This window comes from Triticum aestivum, chromosome 2B (genome assembly GCF_018294505.1).
Source record: "Triticum aestivum cultivar Chinese Spring chromosome 2B, IWGSC CS RefSeq v2.1, whole genome shotgun sequence".
NCBI classification, from domain to species: Eukaryota; Viridiplantae; Streptophyta; class Magnoliopsida; order Poales; family Poaceae; genus Triticum; species Triticum aestivum.
Genome location: NC_057798.1, coordinates 747,687,576 through 747,694,440, shown reverse-complemented (window position 1 = coordinate 747,694,440; position 6,865 = coordinate 747,687,576).

Genomic DNA, 6,865 nt, shown 5'->3' with positions numbered 1-6,865 from the left:
GGAGGATAGCTACTACCTTCCGCTCTCCGAGGACGATGTGAGCCTCAGTGGTGAAGATTTTATCATGCCTGAGGAGCCCGCCGAACAGGAATGCTTTAAGCGTCGGCTAATTGCTACTTCAAGGAGCCTGAAAAAGAAGCAGCAGTAGCTTCAAGCTGATCAAGATCTGCTCAATGAAAGATGGACTGATGTCCTCACAGCCAAGGAATATGGCCTTGAGCGCCCAACCAAAAGCTACGCGAAGCGCAAACTGTTACCACAGTTTGATGACGAGGCGACGGAGCCCGTCCTACCAAGGCATAATGCGTCTGACCGGCCACCAAGTGGCCGAGACAAAGCGGCACCTCGAGCCGAACACCAACCCGCACTACCTCGTTGTAGAAACGGAAATACAACAGCTCGGGGATACAAACATGACCTACGGCGTGACTTCTAAAACAGAGCAGGTCAGACAAGGTCAATCTATGGATCGCGGGTGCATGTCCCGATGCGCGATGATGGCCATCCGGCTGAACATGACAAACATAACCACGTCCGGGCCGAAAACCGCAGACGAACTCCATCCGAGCTACATCACGACTTGGCCCAATATAGAGGCGCCGCACACCCCCTTTGCTTCACTGACGAAGTAATGGAACATGAATTCCCAGAAGGGTTTAAACCCGTGAACATCGAATCATATGATGGCTCAATAGACCCCGCGGTATGGATTGAGGATTTTCTTCTCCATATTCCCATGGTCCGCGGTGATGATCTCCATGCCATCAAATACCTCCCGCTCAAACTCAAGGGACTAGCCAGGTACTGGTTAAACAGCCTGCCCGAAAACTCCATTGGCAGCTGGGAGGACTTGGAGGACGCCTTCCTCGACAACTTCCAAGGAACATATGTCTGACCTCCAGATGCCGATGACCTAATTCACATAACCTAACAGCCCGGAGAGTCAGCCACGAAATTCAGGACTAGGTTCTTAACTAAAAAGAACTAGATCGTCGAGTGTCCGAACGCCGAAGCCCTTGCGGCCTTTAAGCACAACATCCGCGACAAATGGCTGGCCAAACACCTCGGCCAAGAAAAACCGAAGTCGATGTCAGCCCTTACGGCACTCATGACCCACTTCCGTGGGGGCGAAGATAGTTGGCTAGCCCGTAGTAACAACAATACAAGCGAACCTGGCACTTCTGAAGCCAGAAACAACAACGGCAAGCCCCGACGCAACAGACATAAGCGTCGAAACAATGGTGACAACACCGAAGACACGGCGGTCAACGTCGGATTCAGTGGCTCTAAGTCCGGTCAGCGATAGAAGCCATACAAAAGAAACAATCCGGGCCCGTCTAGTTTGGACCGCATACTCGATCGTCCATGTTAAATCCACGGCACTCCTGATAAACCAGCCAATCACACCAACAGAGAGTGTTGGGTTTTTAAATAGGCCGGCAAGTTAAACACCGTGAACAAGGAGAAGGGGTCGCAAAAGCAAGGACGATGACGAGGAACCCCGGCCACCAAACACAGGGGGACAGAAGAAGTTTCCTCCCCAAGTCAAAACGGTGAACATGATATATGCTACCATATCCCCAAGAGGGAGTGCAAGCGCGCACTCAGGGACATCTACGCGATAGAGCCACTCGCCCCAAAGTTCAACCCATGGTCATCCTGCCCGATCACTCTTGATCGCAGGGATCATCCAACCAGTATCCGTCATGGCGGTTCAGCCGCACTGGTCCTTAATCCAATCATTGATGGATTCCACCTTATGCGAGTCCTCATGGATGGTGGCAGCAACCTGAACCTGCTCTATCAGGATATAGTGTGCAAAATGGGCATCGATCCTTCAAGGATCAAACCCACCAAAACCACCTTTAAGGGTGTCATACCAGGTGTAGAGGCCTGCTATACGGGCTCAATCATGCTGGAAGTGGTCTTCGGATCCCCGGACAATTTCTGAAGTGAACAATTGATCTTCGATATCGTCCCCTTCCGCAGCGGCTATCATGCACTGCTCGGACGAACTGCATTTGCACGCTTCAATGCGGTGCCACACTACGCTTACCTCAAGCTCAAGATGCCCGGAGCCTGCGGTGTTATAACAGTCAATGGAAACATGGAACACTCCCCCCGCACTGAGGAGCACACCGCTGCCCTTGCGACAGAAGTACAGAGCAACCTTTTTAGGCAAAACTTCAATTTGGCAGTAAAGCTCCCGGACACCGTCAAGAGAGTCTGAACTACTCTGCAGCAGGACAGTCCAGCTCGTCCAGGGCTTGACTAGCAATTCGGCCTCCGTCCCAGTCCCGATCAAGCGGCGACACTTGTGCAATGCGTACATAACTACGCACTTAAAATACCATGCGCATGGACAGAGGCACAACTAGACCGCGGTCCGTAATGCGGCTCAACCACTCCTGGACCCGCATACCTTCACTTTTGCTTTTTCTTTCAGGTCGTTCTCTTACCGAGGCTTTTTTGATAACCTGATCATCGGACCTATCAAGGGATGGATACACCAAGAAGGCAAGAAGCTTTGACGTACAAGGGAACCCCTAGGTGGTCTCTGCTAACGATCGTTATGCCTGTTTTAAAAACCCGCACGCAGCTCACCCTTGGTCGTGGCATGTCAAATAGCCCTATTTGCTTATCGCATTACTTGTACAAACACGCCTTGACGTATTAATCAAACAACAATGGAAAATAATTTGCGGCTCAATGTTTGCGGCGCCAGCTTATTACTTGGTTTTTCCTTTTCTTTATATTCTTATCAATTGCACCCGTACACTCTGGTACACCTTGATTCGCCAGGGGCTTCATCATACCCCGCAATACGGCAATAAAGTCCGAACACTTTTACAGTATAGCTCGGCACCCTGAACTTATAACATTATATGTATCGGCTCCGAATCATGTATTTGGTCAATAGTTGGGTTGCCCGGCTCCTGTGCTTACTACCTTACGTTCCGCTATATCGGCTAGGGTAGTAAAGGGAGAACTACTACGACTATGTCCCGGTTCTTCCGGATGAGCACCTCAGTAGAGAAAGCCGAAAGCTGACTGTCATGATGCGGCGAAAGCTGGTCAGCTGTTCGAGAGGTTACAAATCTTTAGCGATTTTTCTCACATTATGCGATGAATCGATTTTTATCCGATTAGGCACATATAGCGCCCCAAGTTTGGACTTCCGAACACTAGGGGCTGTGCCAATTTTTTTCTTGTCAAACTCCTATGGCTAAGTGAGAGTAATAAAGCCGCGTAGTCCAATTACCTGGTTCATTGCACTAAACACCTCCTTAAAGGACCAAAACCTTGGATAAAGAGCGTTTAGATTTATCCCGAACACCCCCGTACTACCTACGTGGGGGCAGAAGCCGACGACTGGCTAACTCTCAGATTTAACAAAACGACCGCATAGGAGGAATTTTTTTAAATAACAGACATTATATTACATAACGGATCTGTTTGATAATACATGACAGGATAACATGAGTGTATTCATGGGAATATGATATCCTTAGCACATTGCTCCGCCAAAAGGCGGGATGCCTCCAGGACACTGTCAAAATACAGTTGGGATGTGCGGTGCTCCATGCCCGCGGGCGGTCCCTCGGTCATCAGCTTCATGGCGTCCATCTTCGCCCAATGCATTTTAGCGTGGGCAAATGCCATTCACGCGCCTTTGATGCAGACCGACAGCTTGATGGCTTCAAGCCGAGGGCAGGCGCTGACAAGCCGCTTCACGAGTCTGAAGTAGCTGCTGGGAATGGCTTCGGCAGGGCATAGCCGGATTATCAAATCCTTCATGGCTAGTCGGCCGCCCTATGCAGCTCGACCAACTGTTTCAACTGATCGCTAAAGGGCACTGGATGTTCTGGTCCCAGGTATTGTGACCAGAACAGCTTCTCCGTAGAGCTCCCCTCTTCGGCTCGATAGAATTCTGCAGCATCTGACACGCTGCACGGCAGATCCGCAAATGCCCCTAGAGAACTCCAAATCCGGGTCAGTAAAAGGAACCTTTCCTTCACATATCTTCTCTGCATAATGAAAGCGTTACCCGCCGCGATCTTCTTGGCCGCCTGGATTTCCTGGAGGGGGCCCTGGGCTTTGGCCCGGGCATCTTGTGCGCTCTAGCGGGCCTTGGCAAGTTTGGACTCTTGCTCCTTAAAGTCGCTCTCCAGGGACTCGCACTTATTGACAGCGTCCTGGAGCTCTTGCTAGACCTCACTGACCCGGGCCTCCTACTTCTCTCGCGCGGCTCGTTCTTTGGCCGTTTTATCCTCGGCCTCGGCCAACACCTTCTTGAGGGCCTCTACTTAGGTCGTTGCCGCTAATAAAGTTCATGACACTTTAGTCAGCATGAATCATTCGTCCTTCCTAAATATATACACAGGTTACTGCATACCTTGACTGTCCTCCAGCTGCTTCTTCACACGATCGAGCTCTTCCTCGGCCCGCTCCAGATTCTGCTTTAGTCCGGAGACTTCCGCAGTATGAGCGGACGCAGCTAGCAGCGATGCCTGCTTGTTCACATAGACATTTTAGATTAGGCTCCTGCAAAAAATATTTGATCCTCTGTTCGGACTTTCTTTCCGAACACCGGACAGAGCATCAGGGGCTACTGTCTATATTGTGACATTCTTTTTATACAATTTCATTACTTACCTCAAATCCTGTTAGAAGGCTAGTGCAGGCTTCAGTCAGTCTTCTTTTCGCGGACTGGATCCTCTCAATGACCGTACCCATAAGGGTACGGTGTTCTTCCATAATGGAAGCGCCTTGCAGTGCTTCCGAAAAATTGTCCGGTGCCTCTGGATGGACAGAGGCCACCGGTGGAATAGGCGCACCACATTCTTTTGAAAGGGGCGGCTGGCCTGGTTCTGGAGCCACATATGTCTCCGGAACTATATTCGGTTGGGGGCCGAGTTGGATACATCCCCCATCGTCAGTATCCACGGGGGTTTGCTCCCCCATGCGTCCGGTAGCCGAGGCTTCACCCTCCGGCACATCCTTGACGGCCTCCGGATTCTCTCCCGGGCCGGGGATCCTTCGGGACGACACCTCGGCGCCATCCAGGTCCTGGGGAGAGGAGGCCAATGGAAGGGTCCTACTATCCATCGCTGCTAGGTCCAGCGAATCCTCTGAAGATAAGGACCGCTTGAGGTTGGACTGAGCCGGACTACAAATGCATAATTTAGCACATTAAAACAATGAAGCAAAAAGGCCGGATATATGAATGTGTCCGGACACTTACGATTTGGCCAGGGGCTTCTCCCTGGGCTCCCACTCCCAGCTACTATCGGTGGCCGCTGTGGAGCTGTCCGGAAGGGAAGCTTTCCCCTTCTTGGACGCCTCGGCCTCCAGATGCATGGAGCCTCCTCTTCTTCCTCCCCCCTGCAGGGGGAATGGACTTCTTCTTCTTCTTCCTCCTCTTCCTCGTCGTCTTCGGCAACGGAGGAGTGAGCCTCGGCTTCTTTGGACGTCGCGTCCGAACTGCCTTGCGACGGAGACCGCCTCGGGTCCCCTTCGCCTTCTTCTTGGCCTTCTTCTCCCGGCACCTGATAAGGCACCAGAACCAGCATCTTCGTTAGAAGCAGGATTTCTGGGCCTTCGGGCAGCGGAGCCGGACAGTTAATCCGCTCCGCCGTCTCTGTCCAATGCTGAAAAAATTGATAGGAAGGCTTAGATGCCTTTCTCGGATGTGCTAGTAAAGGGCGTACCTTGAAAACATGAAAAAACTTACCGGATTAGCAGGGTGAGTTAAGTCATGCCCACGATCCTCGTCCGTGGGCGGTGGCGTCTCACCGGCCTTGAAGAACACCTTCCAGATATCTTCGTGCATCGTGCCGAAGAGCTCTAGTAGTGTCTGGTGCTTGGCCGGATCGAACTCCCGCAAATAGCAAGTCTGGCGTTGGCACGGAAGGATCCGGTGAATGAGCATAACCTGGATCACATTGACGAGCTTGATTCTCTTGTTTATCATGCTCTGGACGCGCGTCTAGAGCGCTGTCAGCTCGTCTGAAGAGCCCCAAGCCAGGTCCTTCTCTTGTAGGAGGTGAGACGCATCGGGACTCCATATTGGAATGTGGGGTCCGCCGCCCAATTGGTGCCGCGCGGCTCGGTGATGTAGAACCACCCCGACTGCCACCCTTTGACAGTCTCAACAAAGGAGCCTTCAGGGCAGGTGACATTGGGCATCTTGCCCACCATGGCGCCTCCGCCCCGCTTGTTGGCCGCTCACCACCTTCGGCTTCACATTGAAGGTCTTCAGCCATAGTCCCAAGTGAGGTGGGATGCGGAGGAAGGCCTTGCACACGACAATAAATGCCAAGATGTTGAGGATAGAGTCGGGGGCCAAATCATGGAAGTGTAGCCTGTAGTAAAACATCATTCCATAGACGAACGGGTGGAGAGGGAATCCCAGCCCGCGGACAAAGTGTGTGAGGAACACCACCCTCTCCTGGGGCTCCGGGGTGGGGACGCTCTATCCCTTGACCGGAAGTCGATGGGCGATTTCCTTGGCTAGGTACCCGACCTCCCGGAGCTTCTTGATGTCCTTCTCCTTGACAGAGGAGGCCATCCACTTGCCTCCAGCTCCGGATCCGGACATTATTGGAGTGCTTTTTTGGGCGGAGAAGGCGAGATCTTGGGCGCTGGAGCTCGAGATGGATGGGTAGAGGAAGGAGAAGGCGTGGGTAAAAAGGATGAATCCTTATCCCTTTATCAAGGCAGTAAAAGTCATGCGCCTCCTTGCTCGCCTTAAAATTTGCCGATTCCCCAAGCGCCGTGCTGATGACACGGTTGGGTTACCCATGCCCGTATTGATGAGAATCCTGAGATAAGGGGACATGATCTCTGCTTTCACAAGACGTGC